The 19,993-nt window shown below is 42.5% G+C and overlaps 1 long non-coding RNA gene across 7 annotated transcripts in view; it reads right to left on the bottom strand.

Annotated features, from left to right (window-relative positions):
* The window catches only part of LOC149120635 (uncharacterized), a 75,758-nt gene that overhangs the window by 29,406 nt on the left and 26,359 nt on the right, over nt 1-19,993 (bottom strand). For 3 of the 7 annotated variants that reach the window (XR_016225940.1, XR_016225941.1, XR_016225942.1), the window contains exon 4: nt 12,685-12,951. The exons of 1 other annotated variant lie outside the window; for it this stretch is intronic. This is a non-coding gene — a long non-coding RNA (uncharacterized LOC149120635). Of the gene's footprint in view, nt 1-12,684; nt 12,952-19,993 lie in introns of those variants that run through there. 3 more of the 7 variants (XR_016225939.1, XR_016225938.1, XR_016225936.1) reach the window with 3 other exon arrangements.

Raw genomic sequence — 19,993 nt, 5'->3', positions numbered from 1 at the left:
GCCCAGCTCTCTGCTGTGGCCCGGGAGTGCCGTAGAGGATGGCCCAAGTGCTTGGGTCCCTGCACCCACATGGGAGACCAGGAGGAGGCACCTGGCTCCTGGCTTCGGATAGGTGCAGCACCAGCCATAATGGCCATTTTGGGGCTGAACCAACAGAAGGAAGACCTTTCTCTCTGTATCTCTCTCTCTCTCACTGTCTATAACTCTACCTGTCAAATAAATAAATAAATAAATAAATAATTTTTTAAAAATTAAAAAAAAAGATGAGTGACTTTGGCAGCTTGTCACAAGTTCAAACCCAGATGGTCCGAGTCAGGGTCCTGTGCTCTCAGTGACCCACTGCCATGCTTGCAATGGACTTGCAGAAAGTGATACTGCACACTATGCCTAGACATCCGAACGCTGCCACTGTTTGTACTCCTAGTCCTGTGGTAGAGTGTCCACAGAGACAGCATCTGACTGCTGAACCACACATGGCTCAGTGCAATGGCTTTTTAAGAAGTACTACTCCGGGGCTGGTGCCGTGGCTCAGTAGGTTAATCCTCCACCTGCGGAGCCAGCATCCCATATGAACACCGGTTCTAGTCCCAGCTGCTCCTCTTCCGATCCAGCTCTCTGCTATGGCCTGGGAAAGCACTAGAAGATGGCCCAAGTGCTTGGGCCCCTGCACCCGTGTGGGAAACTGGGAAGAAGCTCCAGGTTCCTGGCTTCAGATCGGCGCAGCTTTGACCGTTGCAGCTATTTGGGGAGTGAACCAATGGAAGGAAGACCTTTCTCTCTCTCTCTCTCTCTCTCTCTCTCTCTCACTGTCTAAACTCTGCCTGTAAAAAAAAAAAAAAAAAAAAAAAAAAAAAAAAAAAACAAAAAAAACATTCCTGAGATGGAGTAAATTAAATGGAGGGAGAAGAGCAAAGCAAAGCCATGCCCCCTCGCTTCACACCCACCGCCTCCAGGTTTGTGAGTGCCTTCTTACCGGAAGACAGTGAGAAACCACACGTGTGGATGGCTCAAGCCAGGCTTCTCCTTACTCTGTAAGACCACAAGCAAACCACAGACTCCTAAAAACCTCACCCGACCTGCTTTCTTCCCCTTACCAAGCCCAAGTACCCATTGAACTTAACAATGAGGGTGAACATAGTTACATTCAGGAAATAGAAAAAGCAAATCTCTCATGTCCTCACTCATATAAGAAGGTAAAATAGTTGGCCTCATAGATGTGGGGAGTGGACTAAGCGGTTCCCAGAGGCTGGAGAGGGTGAAGGGAATAGAGAAGTTGCTAATGGGCACACAATGAGACTTAGAGAAAAGATTAAGCTCTAGTGTAAGTAAGCAGAGTGACTACAGCTAATAATGTACACTAAATGTCAACAGTTAAAAGAGAACACTTTGAACGTTCCAAACACAAAGTAATGACAAATGTTTGAAGTGATGGATATGCTAATTACCCTGATTTGATCATTACACATTGTAGACAAGGATCAACATATCACAATGGAGGGTCAGGCACTGGTACAATAGTTAAAATGCCACTAGGAGGGGCCAGCGCTTTGGTATAGTAGACTAAGCCTCCTCCTGCAGCGCTGGCATCTCATTTGGGCTTCCAATCCAGCTCTCTGCTACGGCCTGGGAGAGCAATAGAGGATGGCCCAAGTGCTTGTGTCCCTGCACCTGCATAGGAGACCAGGAAGAAGCTCCTGGCTCCTGGCTTCAGATCAGCCCAGCTCTGGCCATTGAGGCCACCTGGGGGGTGAACAAGCAGATGGGAGATCTCTCTCTGTCTCTCCCTCCCTCTGTCTGTAATTCTCTCAAATAAATAAGTAAATAGATACATAAACAAATAAATAAAATCTGTTTTAAAAACTTAAGAAAGATTCCACTAGGAAGACCTGCACCCACTACTGGGGTGCCTAGGTTTGAGTTCCTCCTCTGCTTCCTATTTCAACTTCCTGCTAATGCACACCCTGCGAGACAGGAGACAGTGTGTTGAGTGCTTGGGTCCCTGCCACCCTTGCCTGAGAGCCAGACTGAGTTTCTATGTCCCAGTTTTAGCATAGCCCAGTCTCAGCCATTAGAGACACTAGGGGAGTGAACCAAACAGGCAGATGGAAGATCTCTGGCTGGCTGGCTCTGTCTCTTTCTCCCCTTCAGATTATATATGTAAAATGTGTATTCATTCAAATTTAAAAGTCAAAGCAAGTAATGATACTATTATGTCTAGTGATGGAGACAAAGGATTTAGCAAGTAGAATCATTTGCTCTTAGTAGTAGAAACGATCTTGGATGCCACCTGATTCAGCCTTTTGAGAGGGAATTGATCTGTGCTGGACACACACAAGTTCTTGGAATCTACTGATTGATTCATTGATTAGCTGATCTATGCGTCTAACACACACCCACTATGGCTCAGACCCTCTGCTCATAACCGGTATTTTCAAGATGAAGAGTACATATCCCCTGTCCTCATGGTATGGAAGGGACAAAGCAGGCACAAGAATAGATCATTGATTCATGACAAAGAGGTCACCACAGGAGGATGAACAAAGTGCTGTTACCTTGTGAGGTAAAGGGTTAGGAAAGCAACCTTCAGACACGTAACAACTGTAGTACCCCCTCCCAGGCACTGTGCAGAGGGGACATCATCACGGCCTTGTCCTGGCCAGGCTTACAGAGTGACAGGGGCCATAAGACAACCACAGAGATGAACTTATTGCATGCGAGAAAATTCCAGTGCCACAAGACAGGTTCAAACAGGGAGCTGATGATCCAGGCAAAACTCAGGATGCAGGCAAAAATGCATCCAGCCAGGACAATCCAAAGGCCTTCCTGGAAGACGTGCTTTTTGGTCTGCTCATGGGGAAATCTCCAGACCTTCTGAGCACACAGCCCTGAGACGCAGGCCTGGGACAATCCCACAGCAAACAAACAGCAACACATTCAGTTTGATTTAGTCCCTGGCTTCCTGGTGCACATAGCATAATAAAGTTCCTGAGCATAAACATATTCCTTTTAAAATCCATCTTCAAAGTAGACTGGCGTTCCAGGCCAATGGGGACTTGACATATCAAAAGAAACTTGCTGACACAAACTGGAGTATGGAGCTTGATCTATTCTAATATACGATTTTAATGTTTCTCATTTTGCAGCCTTGCCAGCTTCCATCTATCATCCACTGTCATATTTAAGTTTCCTAAATTACTGCTTTTTAACTTTTGTCACTTATTCAGCAAAGAGATATGTTCTAGAGCCCAGCCTCCCTCAGCCCACCCCTTGCAACTGCATCTTAATATTAATAGAGAAAGACAGAGGAATAGAAATCTTGGCTCCATCGAAAATAAGGGAAGTTTGTCTTTAAAAAATAAGTCATAATATTTTTCTGGTTGCAAATTTGAGCACTGACTTGGTTGTTTCATTGCTCAATGATTTAGGGTGGGAACTAGATTCTGTTGAGAGCTTTGATTATTAGAGAGAGAGAGAAAGAGAACTTCAGGACTCTTTGGAACATTTCTGAATAAAGGATCCAATTATTTTTCAGAGTTGATCCCTCTTTTGCAAAATGCAAATGTGCATTTTCCGACCTAGATGCCGACAAGATAATAAGCTCTGTTTTAACTTTATAGTCCTCTATTTCCTAGTTGACCTCCAGATGATCAATTCTAACAGTGTCATCATTTTGGAATTGACTCTCTGACCTGATTTGCCCTTTCCAGTCAAGTGGAAATGTCTTCCTGTGGGTCAAATTGTGAGCTACCCACAGAATGAAGTGAGAGGAACACACATATTATAGGACGACCAATTATACAGCCGCTCCACTCATGGATAAAACACACTGAGCACGCAAACGAACACTGAGAGCCGTGGAGACAACTCCAGTGTTGGCAGAACCAGAAGCATAGCCCCAGTCGCCCCTACTGACCCAAGAACAGAGGCCAACATCTGCTCAAGGCGTTCTGTGTGCCTCTCTCTCCCTATTGCCAGTTAAGCCACAGTGCACCTGAGAAGTTACGTAATGAAGCCCTTGGAACTTTTCAGAGAGTAGTCTCCTAGTAACATTATTAAGAGCAACTCATTGGCCAGTGCCGCAGCTCACTAGGCTAATCCTCCGCCTAGCGGCACCGGCACACCGGGTTCTAGTCCCGGTTGGGGCGCCGGATTGTGTCCCGGTTGCCCCTCTTCCAGGCCAGCCCTCTGCTGTGGCCAGGGAGTGCAGTGGAGGATGGCCCAGGTGCTTGGGCCCTGCACCCCATGGGAGACCAGGAAAAGCACCTGGCTCCTGGCTCCTGCCATCGGATCAGCGCAGTGCGCCGGCCGCGGCGGCCATTGGAGGGTGAACCAACGGCAAAGGAAGACCTTTCTCTCTGTGTCTCTCTCTCACTGTCCACTCTGCCTGTCAAAAAAAAAAAAAAAAAAAAAGGCAACTCATTGTTGGAATAGTGTAATCAGTAAATATCATCCAGTGGGAAAAATAGGCTAAATTACCAATTCCTTATTTCTGTTCATTTAATTGCCAGTAGAGGCATCCCAGGCTATCTACCCATTTCTGTTTCCGGCTAAGATGGGGGAAGGACTCTCCTCTCTATCTCTTCTGCTGATTGCAATTCAAAACCCCAAATTGAATATGTAAAGAAGCCATCCTATGAGTCTACAGAGTAGTGATTGCAAGAAAATTGGGGAGGGAAATTAAAGTATCATCGATAGGGTGGTGAGTTTCCCGGGGTTTTCTTCTCATGGATTCAAAGATTACATGCAAGAGAACCCCACATTCCAGAACAGAGCCACACACATGAACAGGAAAGGCTCTGGGTGAAATCCTCCTTTTGTGGCTGGAGAAAGAACAGAAGACCCTGGCAGATGACAAAGACCAGAGGGATCTCCCGTGCTCTTCCCTTCCCCCTCTCCCGGCCATGACCTCAATGCAGCCAGCTTTCTGCAAGCAATGGTAACAGTAGAAGCCCCAAAGACTCTTCAAAAGTTCAAGATGAAATCCTTCTCGGGGCCGGTGCCATGGCTCACTAGGTTAATCCTCCACTTGCGGCGCCGGCATCACATGTGGGCACCGGGTTCTAGTCCCGGTTGCTCCTCTTCCAGTCCAGCTCTCTGCTGTGGCCCAGGAAGGCAGTGCAGGATGGCCCAAGTGCTTGGGCTCCTGCACCGGCATGGGAGACCAGAAGGAAGCACCTGGCTCCTGGCTTCAGATCAGCGCAGCACACCGGCCGTAACAGCCATTTTGGGGCTGAACCAACAGAAGGAAGACCTTTCTCTCTGTCTCTCACTCTCACACTGTCTCTAACTCTACCTGTCAAATAAAAATAAAAAAAAAAAAGAGAGAGAGAGAGAGAAGAAATCCTTATTTCTGACCCGACAGAGAAAGTAATGTCCTTGCATTCTACAGAGAGTTGGAGGATCCTTGGCTGTTTCTCTTTGTCTCTTTTCTGTCACCGTTTGGACTCTAAGGGATTCCAGACACAAGGAGTTGTGTGACCATGGGGAATTTGAAAACCCAGGCTTCCTAGTCAAAAGATCAGGACAAGGGGCCTATGGAAGTCAGCGAGTGTAGGTGAAACCACTAACAAGCAGGCATTGGAGAGAGATCCTTAAGTTTATAGGCATTGGATACTGGTCTCACTCCTGTTCCACACAGGTGTGGGACTCACCTGTCTCAGCCCAGAAGAGGCTGTGTGGGCTGAGCTACAGAGTAGGGATGATTCCTACAGTTCATATTGGCCTTGGTGTGCTATGTACACAGTGAGGCTAATCCAAGCCTTTGAAAATATAACTGACATTCAGAACCACTGTCGTCAAAAGGCAGATTGGTATTTCTGGTGTAAACCCAACAAAGTTATCATTGGCTGAATAAAAAATAAATGCATTCGCATAGCCTGTTTTCCAAATGACCAAGAAACTCTTCAAATTCATACAACATAAAAAGAATCAGCAAACTCTCAACTCTCAAGCAACAAGAAGCCTACAGGCACCAGTCCTGAGATGACTGACATTTTTGGATCTGAAGGAGACTGTCTTTAGACATGAACCATGAAATGGGAATGGCCCATTGTTAAGTGAATGCAAAGACAGAAAATCTCAGTGTGGAATAAACATTCTAAAAAGAACTAGTAAGAACTCTTAGAAATCAAATTTGCAATAATAAACAAAACAAATCAATGGCTATGATCAATATATTTGTGCTGATAAAGGAAATAGCCTTGGATTTGATGCTAGATCAATAGAAATCACTAATCTTAATAACGGATTGAAAATTTAAATGAACAGACTCTGACACCAGTAAGTTCAAATGAAAGGTCCAACACTGCGTCTTTCGTGTCTTATGAGAAAGACAGAGGAGCAGAAAAAAAAAATTGAGTATTTATTGGCTGAAATCTCCCCAAGTAAAGAGCCATATTTATAACTAAGAATCTAACGGATTCCCTAAGGAGAACAGATCCAAAGCAACCCATGACCAGAAAACTTTTCAATATTTAATTCCACTAATAAACCAAATAAATTGAAGCTCTTTGGATAAAGAATAGGAGGACTAGATCATTGTCTAAAGGACCAAAAATTCTCTCCATGAGAGTGGTTATTTTGATGCACACACAAATGATTTCAGCTGCTAGTGGGCCCTCAGAGGATACAAACTGCTTCTAAGGAAGCCATCTCCTTACACCTGTGAAATATAGTTGTAAAAGTCGTGAGCCCTTATTATCATTGAGTGGAGAGATCACTCCTGAATTCCCCAACCCTAGCATTCTGTTTCATGAGAAAAATAAAACTATATTTCTCAAAGTCATTGTTAGTTGCGTCTCTGTTGCATATCGCCAAACGCATTACCACTAGTTGAAATATAGCTTAATATTGATTGAGCACCTACTATTGTCCCGGCACTAGACACCTTAATTTGTATCAATAAGTAGAGGGAAACAATCACTCCAATCACTGTTACCAAGAAGTGCTGTGTAGGAAAGAAAAATAATGGCAATAACTATATCAATCACTGTCTAGAGACTTCTAGGTGTCAGAGTATTTTCATATTTTATCTTCAATACCAACAAGGCAACTGGAGTCAGATATGTAGCCTAGAGAGGTAACTTGATGTTTGGCTGAGCTCCGTCTTCATTACCCAGTAATTCAGGGATGGAAATGGTTTTTGAGACGAGATATTCAGACTTCAAGCCCCACATTCATCTCTCTAAGATTTTTCCAGAGACTTCTACAGCTCACCTGCTGTCTGCCAGCTTGCACTGACCCGGTACCTAACATTCTGAGGAGGTGAGATGAGCCATTTGAAATTAGGTCTAGGAAAATTCAGGTATAAAAGACAGACTCTAGTACTGATGATTCAAAACAAAAGCTACTGGTAAGATGCTACACTAACTACAAAAGATACCTTGGTGTAAGGTAGCTATATTTGTAGGTAAGTGTCCACATATGCAGGTTTTCCTGGATTAGTCCTAGTTTACACGGATGTGGCATTCAGTTAGTAGCATCGGTAGGTCTCGGAAGTGTCCCACTCTGGCCATTCAGAGCTTTCCCTGTTTATAGGAAACATCAGGATGACATTTTGTCTGAACATCCAAGCATGTGAACACCATGGTTTGCAGAGAATGAATCTATTATGGACTAATGTTTCTGCTCAGTTGTCATTATTGTCATCAACACAGCTCTTTGGTGTCTGTTGTAAAGATAAAGTGTCACCAAGGATGTTTCCACGTGACTCTATTTTTCTGCAGCTGAATGTGTCAAGGAGAAAACAGGATGCTTGGGACTTCTCTTGAGCTGGAAATCATTTTGAAGTTGAAGGCGAGCAACTCTTTTAAGAATTAATTTAACACTCTCATCAGAGGCAAAGGATTCACACTTTGCAATCAGCTTTCCAGATTCTTAGAGTGATGACATTTAAGATACTCCTCAGCCCTGCAGCAGGTACAGCCAACACATTATCCTGGCTTCTGAAAGACAAGGAGTGCATTGATAATTACAGCACATAGAAATTATAGGAAAACTCCCAGCTCATGCTTTACTGTTACCTGAAGCAACAGACGATGATACTGAGGTTTTTAACTGGATGAAAGATGAGAAAGAAGGGGACATAGTGCTATGTGGGGGATTTAGCCTATCGTCTGACATTGTTGACTTGGGATATGGGAGCAGTCCAGTACAAGTCTGCATTCTAAGGATGAGTGTCAAATGCCAGGCAAAGTGAGCGCAAGTATGTCCTTTAATTTCTTCCTTCCTTCCTAATTAATTAGAAATTTATGACAATGAAACACTAAAATGCATCTTTCAATCTCATCCATTTTTCTCTATCATCCCTGCCTCCAGCCTTGTTCTAGCTCTGGGCAACTATGCCCCTAGGTTTCCTCTTAGGCACTCCATATCATTCATTTCCTGGCTCCTTCAGTCCATGAACAGAGTATCAAAGGGGCTTTCGGGACAGTAAATGAGATGGTGATACTCTGCTGTGGAGAGCTCCTCACTGGCTCTGCACTGCTCTCCTGATGCAGACAGCAGGCTTTGAGTGAGCCAGTGTCACTGCCCCTCAACCCCATCAGGTGCCAATCTGCCTCTTCCTAAATTCACAATGGACTACTCCTAATTCCTTAGGTCAAGCCCTCTTCCACTGGAGGACCAAGTACATGGTCCCATTCACATTCTCTCTGTCCATTTGAAACTGCTGTAGGCTTAGCACTATTAATAACAGTATTCAATATATATGGTGCAAACTACATACAACCAAACCTTCCTACAATTCTAAAAATTATTTTACCAATAATTATACTTATTCTTACAACATGGTCAATTTACATCAGACTTATTATTCAATTCTCAGTTTAAATGGCACTTATCCTAGGCAACTTCTCCTTATTAGTCAGTCACAGGCAATTATACAGCTATGTGGTTTCAAAAACTTTATTTGCTTCACATCTACTCCTTGCTTAGTACATCTTATAAGTTACTAAAACCCAGGCACCAACTAGAAAAATCATATAGAATACTTCCACTTATTTTAATAGAAAAATTATTTTGTATTTTGTACCAAATTGGTACATCCAAATAATCTATATGGCTAGGAATAATATACATTTATTGATTAAGAAAGCAGGGGATAAGAAATAGTTTGGAAGTAAATAGTTTACATGTGCAATTCAATATAATGAAGATTTTATTGATCAGAGGAGGAATACTGATAGTGGGTATTAACCTGGAGAGCAGTGGGAGAGAAGAGGCATTTAGGAATTCTTTAGAAAAATAATTCTTTGTGTACAAAGGTTTCAACATTTTGGGAGAACTTGTAGCTATGTATCAGTTAAACTGCACTTAAAAACAAAAATTATAGCCCAGGCTCGCGCCGTGGCTCACTAGGCTAATCCTCCGCCTTGCGGCGCTGGCACACCGGGTTCTAGTCCCGGTCGGGGCGCCGGATCCTGTCCCAGTTGCCCCTCTTCCAGGCCAGCTCTCTGCTGTGGCCAGGCAGTGCAGTGGAGGATGGCCCAAGTGCTTGGGCCCTGCACCCCATGGGAGACCAGGATAAGTACCTGGCTCCTGCCATCGGACCAGCGCGGTGCGCCTGCCACAGTGCACCAGCCACGGTGGCCATTGGAGGGTGAACCAACGGCAAAGGAAGACCTTTCTCTCTGTGTCTCTCTCTCACTGTCCACTCTGCCTGTCAAAAAATAAAAAAAGAAAAAAAGAAAAAATATAGCCCAGAAAAATATATCTAAATCAAAATAAAAACCAAATGCAAAACTTCTCTAGCATTTATGGAAATAACACTCAGGTAAAATGACCTACGTATGAGTGTTAGATGTTACCTCCGCATCTCTCTCTCATTTTGCATATGCAAAATATTTGAGGTTTATCCATATATTGACTGTAATTCAAATTTGCTATACATGACATTTTCTTTATGAGAAACTTTCATGGAGAGAAAATTGATTGTAATATCCAAATATAGCTCCGTATTGCATGGGCTTTCTGTATGAAAAATTCTGTTGTAAGAAATGTTTCATTGGTGCACATTTCCAAAATCCCTTATAACTTTACAACTTTTAATTTTATACACAAAATACATATATAATTATATATATATTGTAACTTTAACAAATCATATGAAGAGCTATCATTCCATAGGGAAGTTTAAATTACACATTTACTTGCATCAATATTTATTCAATATTCTATCACTGCCACCAGAGAATAAGCTCCATGAAGGAGTACACTGTTTGATTCATGTCATTTGCCACAGTACAATATATAATGTCTTAAATGGTGTCTCATGGCACAAAGAGCCAGGAAAAAAAAAAACAGGGTTGAACTGAAAGTGATAAATGAGCAAGTTGGGGTTTGGGGAGAATTAGAAATTTCACACCATTAATGTGAAAGAAAGTGGGGGGGGGTATAAAAAACTACGTGCCTGAGTGTATTACACTGCACTATATCTGACTGCTCCCACACCCAGTCCCCAAAATGGGAAGGATGAGAGCAGTTTATCTACCTAACACCCTTTTTACCTCTCTATTCTTCTATACAAAGTAACCATCTTATGTGATGGTCACCACATGAAATGAAATAACTCTGTAAGTGGCTTGCATAGTGCACAGGATAATTTATTTCTAAAAACACAGTAAATAGTAGAAGCTTTTGTGTGTGCATTTAGCCCAGTGTGTGATTCCACAACAACACACATGCTGAATAATTAACAACTTAGTTCCTGGTTTCAGCACCTTGAAAATGGACAGCTCCGTGTGAACGTGCTGGCTGGCCCCAAGCAATGAGCTCAATTAGATTCAACAAATAACCTCTGTGCATGCCAAGATAATTTTAATATAAGACCCTGTGTGAGAGAAAACTACATCTATTCTTACTGAATGAACACCTTTGAAAATAACCTTCTCAATGAAGACATGGGTTGGACGGGTAGCAAAGTTTTATTCTAGTGCCTTTCCAATTCATAGCTGTTTTCAACCTAGTTAAATCTCCCTCGCCCCACCCTGACCCCCACCAAAAGGGAAAGAAACAAGTTTGACCTGTCTTGAGCCAAAGTCACGCTGTTCTGGCTGTTAAGAATATGATTAGCTTCTGAAAGTGACTGATGCCCTGGGTTTTCAATCATGTTAGAATTCTGGAATAATGGAATTTCTTATGAGGTCCATGAAAAGGTCTTATAGACTTTGAACAGCAACTTCCTCCTCCTTCATGAGAACAAAATTCACTTCTGCCAGTCAACTTCTCTTTACTGCCATGTGGACATGCACACTCATGGTCTGGTCTGTGCGAAGGGATCTGAAAAGCTGTGGTATGTTCAGTAATTCCCGAATTGAACCACCAGTGGACTTCTCTTTGATAGAAAAATTAACTTCCACTACATTAAAAGTTTAGACACATAACATTTTAATGAGAATTGGTATCCTTCTAGTACACAAATAAAAATAGGTTCCATTATCTATGTAGAAACCCAGGTTTCAAGACTGGATCCATCCCTAACAAGCTATGCAGATTTTGTCCTTTTTTTTTTTATCTATTTGTGTTTTAATTTCCTTGTCTGAAAGATGGATTCTAGGACTCAAATATGATTTAGCCCTGACTCAGGCAATAGTTAAGTCCCAAAATCGTATATTAATGATGCTAAATGGGTAAGACTTAATCAAATAATGGTATTTAGAGGTAGAGCCTTTGGGATGAGAGTAGATTGGATTAGTTTGTTAGGGCGGAGCCCTGTGATGGAATTCTGGTGGCATTATAAGGAGGGAGGGAAGAAAGGAGGGAGAAAGAGACAGGGAGAGAGAGAGGGAGGGAGAGGAGGAGAGACAGGGTAGAGAAAAAGGGAGGGAGAGACAGAGATGGGAGAGAGGAGAGAGAGAGAGGGGAAGGGGGGGAGGGAGGGAGAGGAGGAGAGAGAGAGAAATACAAACACATATACTCCCTTGTCTATTGGGATGTGATGACTCTGCCAGCAAGAACATCTTTACCAGAGGCCAAAACGATGGGGTCCACCAAATCCTGAAATGTGAACCTCTAGAACCACTATCAGATAAACTTCACTTCTTTAGAAAGTAGACAACCTCAAGCATTTCATTGTAGCAATGAAAAGCTAAACAATGAAATGGTGATTACAGGAGTATCGTCTATGGTCGAACTGCTGGTGTGCTAGCATTATTACAGAAGTACCAATGTTATGCTTGCGATGAATGTTACTGTTGAATTTATGGGAATATTATTATATCCTTAGATCTGTATCTAAGAACTATATTGAATCTGTTAAAAACTAATTCAAAATAAAAATATACTAGTGAAATAAAATACTATAAAACTTCAAAGCAATTTTCCAAAGAAGAAATTGCGTTAGGTGAATATCCCAGATGTTCTTGGAAGGAATGGAGGTACTGAAATATGAATGTATTTCAATAAATTTGGGGTTATTTTGGTGAAAGAGATTGGTAAACACTTCCATAAGGTTCCCAAATTATGTATGTGATTACATTAAATGATGCACTTAGTGTAAGTGCAATTTCTGGGATAGCTCTTACGCCTTTACCAAATGGATTTATAATATTGGGCTTACATTGTAGTTGAGAACACAACTGTGTTAACACATGTAAACTCATGAGTTGCATTAATTTTAAGGACGAAAGATTTGTCTTCTAGTATTTTTGAGAGCCCCTCTACCATACTGACCCGCACACAAATAACAACTATAAGCTCTGGACAAAAGAAACACACCACTTTAGGATCGGGGAGTGGGGGGAATAAGGCAGATTCTTGAAGAGGCAATTATTTTATTAAAGAAGGGATTGAAGTAGGTGAGTTTCTCATTTTCCGTAGCTTCTAGCTGATGGCAAGCCCCCCAACATGCTGTGCTGTGTTGCAAAAAGTCAAACAGAAAATCGACCATATGTTTTGCCCAACAAATCCAAGGAGAGTTTGGGGTGATCACAGCAACAAAACAGCGGGCAGGTTCTGAAAAAGAACAAACAAGAGAGGAAGACTTCGTATTTTGCATATAAATCTGCTGGAATCTCTGACCACTGTACCATCTACGCCCAAGGCAGACTACAAACAAGCAAGCCAAGACTAAGTCGACTGAGGGTGAGGTTTCCTTCCAGAAGTTGAGGTTTGCCAGCTGAATTCTAGAGTCAAGTTAATTTTCTGCTGAAACAAAAGACAAATTGATACACTTTTTATAGTCACCAGAACAGAATATTTTCAATAATCTTGATACAGCCCCAAACTGCTCACCATACCAAAAAGGAAAATGTGACTGAGTCCCACAATAGGAAATGTTAATAAAACGAGTACAACCTGGGAATGATCAACAAATTGGAAATAACAGAAAATGATTTTAAAGCAGCTCCTATAAGTATGATGAAGGATGTAAATGTATGTTTATAATGAATAAAAAAACAGGAAATGTCATCAATGATACATAAACTATTCAAATGAAACAAATACAACATTTGAAATTAAAATTCACGAGACGGAAAGGAGCAAGAACATAAGAAATGTTAAATATTTATATGAGTATAAAATATTTTTATTTTGTCTTAAATTCTTACAAATGTCTATTCCAAAATACTATGTAGATCTTGATAGAAAAGATGCTTAATAATCTGAGATTGAGTAAAAAATGTGGGAAGAGGGTAGAGGGAGAATTTCATCAGAGAGAAAACTGTATAATCCTGGCTATATTGGTAGAACTCAGATATGGTGATATCTTGATGAGCCAAAGAAGCACTTTAATTTTTCAATTTTTATTTATTTATTTACTTGATAGGGAGAGTGGGGGGAAGACTGTGCTGCTACCTGATACATCACTACCCAAATGCACACAATGACCAAGGCTGGGCCAGCTCTAAGCCAGGAACTGGGAATTCAATTCACAGCTCCTATGTGGGTGGCAGAACTCAACTACCTCCACCATTGCTGCCTCCAAGTCTGCATTAGCAGGGACCTGGAGTCAGGAACTAGAGCCAGCACTCAGACCCAGGCACTCCAACGTGGGATGTGGGCATTTTAACCACCAGGTCAAATGTCTAACTGGAAATGATCACTTTAAAATTTTGTCTTCAGTGTCTACTAAACAAAAGAACTTTTCAGGTGTTAAAAATACAGTGGTATTGAGCAGGACCCTGGCACAAAAACAGATGGCACATTCAGAAAGGATGATTAAACCAAGTTTAATGAATGAATTCCTTAGAATGCATGTGGCATCAGCAGGGAGAAAGAAGTAACCTCAGGCAAACAACACAGGAATGCAATTATCACCCCTACATCACATCCCTGGGGGTCAGTGAAGAAAGTGGTTGCCAAAGCCTGACGAGGGTGGTCGCTCTGTAATGAGCCTATCTGATAGAAGCCAAACCTCAGATAGAGGCACTTCACTGTGCTAATGAGCACAACACCACAGTCCAGTGGGAAGCCCATCTGGAAATGAACTCTGACATCTCTTTCCTTTTCCATCTGATTTCCAACTAGTTCCTCCCATTGGCTCAACTGGACCAAAGTTGTGAAGGCAAAGAAGTCCTGTAGGTATAGCCTCTTAGTGCCCCACTGCACACAGCAAAGTGGAGGTGGATGGAGGGTGACTTCTGCAGCAAGCAGAAGATAACCAGGACAGAGAGCCAAGTCCCGATTCTCTGGGATGCAATTCCACAGCATTAATAGGCTTGGTCTTCATCAGTAACAACTCAAAGTATCCTGTAGATCGGGCCATCTCCTCTACTGTTCTCTAAAACCAACATTGTTCCCCCCTCCAAGTAAGAGAATTTTCATTGTTCAGTCAAGCCGGGTTTGAAATTAATGTTTACTTCAACTTTGATATACTTCATAATCAAGGAAACAGGATGAAAAAAGTAAAAATTTTTGGCTAGGGTATTACAGAAAGTGATTGTGAGATCCATTGCTGGAATCAGATTTTTTTATCTAATCTAGCCAGTGTTTATTACACTACCTTTTTTTTTTTTTTTTTTTTAATAAAGAGCAAGGTAGCAAAGTTCATTGGGAATAGGGAATTCATTAGAATGGTAGGGAAAGAGAGAGTGCCCCATCACCCAAACTGGGAAAAAGTGAGGTTCTATGGTCAAATGGAGAGAATATACCTGGCAGGCCAGGTAGGTGGCTCAGCAGAGAGCTGAGAGCCTGTTTGGTCTTTGTTCAGACCACTGATTTTAAGGGAATCTGTCTAATTCTTCAGCCGTCTCTCTTTACCTCCTCCCCCTTCTCCTCCAGGACAAAGGGTTTGCTGAGTGTAAATTAGGAAAATTCCTCCCAGCGTTTACTACTATTATCAGAGTGTGGAGCCCACCTGGCACCAGGCAGGGGCGCCTCCTCTAGGGTGCCTGCCTTGGAGGAAGGCTGTGACGGTTTTATGTCTCCATGGTATCAGGTCAGGTAACCCATGTAGTGCTGAGGAGCGAGGATTTTCCTGGGGAGCTTTCCTTGCAGGAAGGGCTGAGACCACCTGCAAAGTTACCAGGGCCTGGGCAGGACTTCGAAGTGTAGATGCTGGGCGGCTTCCAAGGTGGGTGTCTGCAGATACTGCTTCTTCAGGCCTCCTACACAAACAGGCTCATTTCTAAGTTCCTACGGTACATTCCCCTCTCAAGAGAAAACACCCATCATCTTCTGGGGACAGATGGATGAGGATTTGTCTTCTATATTTTCTTCAAAGCGACAAATGGGTGTAGAGCCGCATATGGTTTTTTTCTCTTGCTATCTGTCCTATGTACAATACCACTTTAAACATAAGCTGTGGACATTTTTATTTTGATTGCTGGGCAGGAAGTTCGTGGAGCCTGGTTTGGGGTGATTTTTTCCATTTCTAGGATGTTTCCTCAAGTATCTGCTCTCTTAGCATAGAGTACACGCTCAACTTACGATCTCAGCTGCTTTCCAAAAATCACTATGTAATCTTTTTTTTTTTTTTTTTTTTTTGACAGGCAGAGTGGACAGTGAGAGACACAGAGAGAAAGGTCTTCCTTTGCCGTTGGTTCACCCTCCAATGGCCGCCACGGCTGGCGCGCTGCGGCCGGCGCACCACGCTGATCCGATGGCAGGAGCCAGGTGCTTCTCCTGGTCTCCCATGGGGTGCAGGGCCCAAGCACTTGGGCCATCCTCCACTGCACTCCCGGGCCACAGCAGAGAGCTGACCTGGAAGAGGGCAACCGGGACAGAATGCGGCGCCCTGACCAGGACTAGAACTCGGTGTGCCGGTGCCGCAAGGCGGAGGATTAGCCTAGTGAGCCGTAGCGCCGGCCACTATGTAATCTTAACAACAGCAATGCCCTGAGTGCATTTTTCACACCAAACACTGAACCAAATTTTTTAAAAGAATGAGTTCATCGAATTTTTACAAAGTCAATACACAATAGGCAGTACCCTCCCCCCATCTACAGACAAGAAAATCAAAGCAGCAAGTGATGAAATTATTTGCCATAAGCCGGGTTATTAAGACAGGGGCAGGGCCGGTGCCATGGCTCACTAGGCTAATCCTCCGCCTTGCGGCGCCAGCACACCGGGTTCTAGTCCCGGTCGGGGCTCCGCATTCTGTCCCGGTTGCCCCTCTTCCAGTCCAGCTCTCTGCTGTGGTCAGGGAGTGCCGTGGAGGATGGCCCAAGTCCTTGGGCCCTGTACCCACATGGAAGACCAGGAGAAGCACCTGGCTCCTGGCTTCGGACCAACACAGTGCGCCGGCCACAGCGGCCATTGCGGGGGTGAACCAACAGAAAAGGAAGACCTTTCTCTCTCTCTCTGTCCACTCTGCCTGTTAAAAAAAAAAAAAAGACAGGGGCATAGGCAGAAACTGAGCCTCTGTAATCAAAATCCCTGTGCTGTTAACCATTCTATGCATCTTGGGGGTAGGTGAACTGAAGCCATGCCTGACCTTGATGGCTGGTGATATATTAGTTCTGGGCTGATGGAGTGGGAACCAATTCATAATTTATCTCAGAAAAAAATGCTTCCTCTATCTTGCCCCTGACAACTGAAACTTTTAGCAGCATCAGGGGGAATTACGTTGGAAGAAAAATGGCATGTCTGTGAATACTACATTATCTGCAGGTCCACTAAATTGATTTTTATTTTCAGAGATAAAATATTTCCAGGAGTGCTGTCTGCATTGGCAGGGCGCCAGGGACAGTTGAACTTTTCCATCAACTCTTTTGGGTTAGTCCAAGCCTTCTAGTTTCAAAGTCTCTCCAGGAAAACATGTTGGTGCGGAAAGAACAGAGAAGTCTTCACTTTTGTGAGAACTCATGTTTGGAATTAAAGAATGTGACTTCTCTCACACTTCCTACGAAAGATTTGCCAGCATAGGAGAAATAAAGCAACAGAAGGAGGGAGGTTTTATTCATCAAGCGGAACTAGGGGCTTCCCTACCAGCCAACTCCTGTATTTTAAGTTTTATCTGCCCCTCTGCAGTAAGTATTCATAAAACAAATAAACACAGCAATAGCAGCCAAGTGTTTACTGAACCTTCTTAATACGCCAAGTGTCGTTCTAAATACCTTAAATGACTTCCTTTATTTAATCTTTGCAACAAACTGATGGCTTGGGACAATTATTACCCAATTTTTCTAGATAAAGAAACTAGAAATGTAGAGAGGCTTAATCATAAAACCTACAGAAAGCTTAAAATATACCAATACCTTGAACTCACATTCACAAACCCAGTGCACTGGATCTGGGATGGGGAGGAGGCAAAATTCTTTTAAGCTCTGCCAGCGATTTTGGTGTGTAGCCCAGGAAATCACAGCACTGAGCCTGGGGGTACAGCATGTCAGAAGGGAAAGCTCATTAAAACAGTGAAGACGTCTGATAATGATGCTTACTTTTGTAGCACACTACATATAACACAAACTCCATAGAAGTCCAAATCCCCTCCACCACAGATGGAGACTTGCTGAAACTTATCAATCAGCCAAGATCTAAGGTTTGCCCCTAGACTTCATATTTTGCAGGAAGTATTAATATTTCTTGTTGGTTTCTTTATAATATTTTAAGATCATAGAACCATCCTGGAGGCAACCCTCAGAAAGACCAACCCAAGAAGTCAATAAAGAGATTTTTCTGTCACTAATAAAATAGATCACACCAACCCCATCTCAAGCATCATAGCATTTCACCATCAGAAGATGTAGAAACCACAAAAGACCTCAGTTCTTCAAGGTAACAAATCAAACACACCGGGGGACAGAACCATGTCCCTATTGACCACTATGATAGGAAGGGTATCCATTTTTATGGGGCAACAGGCATTGTGACTGCAAGATTATTCAATCATCCAGCTTAAATCAGTTGAGTGGGAAAAGTCTACTTCATTACCAAAGGGCATGAATGCCACTTCGTTCAAAAGAGAGCATTCATTGCTCATTTTTATTATCAGCATGCCTTTCAAGGGATTTCAATTCATCTATAATATGTCCCGATTCAAACAGATTTAAATCTAAATAGAATACATCTAAATATCAAGGGAAGTGGTCTGGTTGTCCATTGATTAAAGAACTTGTGGGCTCAGAAACCAGAATAGAGAAATTGAGTTGATTTCAAAGTTCCAATATTTAGCAATCATGAAATTGATAGGAAAGTTAATACTATGAGAAACAACAGACTTATCTAACTTAGCCACTCCACTACTCAAGAATTATATAAAATTTTGCGAATAGAATATGTATTTTGGGGTTGGTGCTGTGGCATAGCAGGTAAAGCTGCCGCCTACAGTGCTAGCATTCCATATGGACGCCAGTTCGAGTCCTGGCTGCTCCACTTCTGATCTCTTCACTGCTAATGGCTTGGGAAAGCAGTAGAAGATGGCCCAAGTGCTTGGGCCTCTGCATCCATGTGGGCGACCCAGAAGAGGCTCCTGGCTTCAGATTGGCCCAACTCCAGACATTGAGGCCATCTGGGTAGGGAACCAGTAGATAGAAGACTTATCTCTCTCTCTCTCTCTCTCTCTCTCTCTCTCTGCCTCTGCCTCTGCCTGTCTATAACTCTGCTTTTCAAATAAATAAATAAACATTTTTTAAAAAGAGTATGTATTATTGAGGGACAAATTATAAAACAGTAAAACAAGTATAATAATATGTCAGTCAACAAAAGAGAAAGAACAGCACTGGTAATTCTAAAACCTTCCATGTATATCCTATCTTTTTTTAAAAAAAGATTTATTTTATTTATTTGAAAGAGTTACACAGAGAGGCAGAGATAGAAAGAGAGGTCTTCCATCCACTGGTTCACTCCCTAGATGGCCACATAGGCCAGAGCTGCGCCAATCCAAAACCAGGAGCCAGGAGCTTCTTCCAGGTCTCCCATGCGGGTGCAGGGGCCCAAGGACTTGGGCCATCTTCTACTGCTTTCCCAGGCCATGGCAGAGAGCTTGGTAGGAAGAGGAGCAGCCGGGACTAGAACCGGCGCCCATATGGGATGCTGGCGCTTCAGGCCAGGGTATTAATACACTGCGCCACAGCGCCGGCCCCTGTATATCCTTTATTTAATGCATCCTCCTGCACTATATCTAAAGACAACATCCCAAATCTTGTGATTATCATTTCTAATTTTCTTTAATTTTTAAATTCATATAAATAGAACAGATTTTATGCATGCCATAGGTACAGTTCTAGTTTTTCTTTACATTGTTACCAGGTAGTGCTCATTCGATATAATTTACTTTCAAGTTCTTGCATCCAATAATGAAATCCTACTATACATGTTATTTTACTATTTGCTGTTGCCTTGACTTTTGATCAAGAACTTTTTGAGATTTATCTATGATGTGTGTAAATATTGTTCATTTGCCTTGTGCAATTAGGGCATGGTGTGAATATGCCACACTTCATTTACCTGTTTGCCTATCATTGGATGTGTTCATGTGTTTGCTTTAAGAATTTTCTTCTGTCACTTGTCATTATTCATGGTTAGGTGTTAAATTTTTTAAAGGATAAATACATTTACTGATTGAACACTACACAATATATACATGTAATGACACAACACATGACAACAGATG

The sequence above is a fragment of the Oryctolagus cuniculus genome, chromosome 19 (genome assembly GCF_051225735.1).
Source record: "Oryctolagus cuniculus isolate XC-2025 breed Fujian yellow rabbit chromosome 19, ASM5122573v1, whole genome shotgun sequence".
Lineage (NCBI taxonomy): Eukaryota > Metazoa > Chordata > Mammalia > Lagomorpha > Leporidae > Oryctolagus > Oryctolagus cuniculus.
The sequence above is the reverse complement of the archived record's forward strand: the minus strand, read 5'-3'. Positions and strand labels throughout refer to the sequence as shown.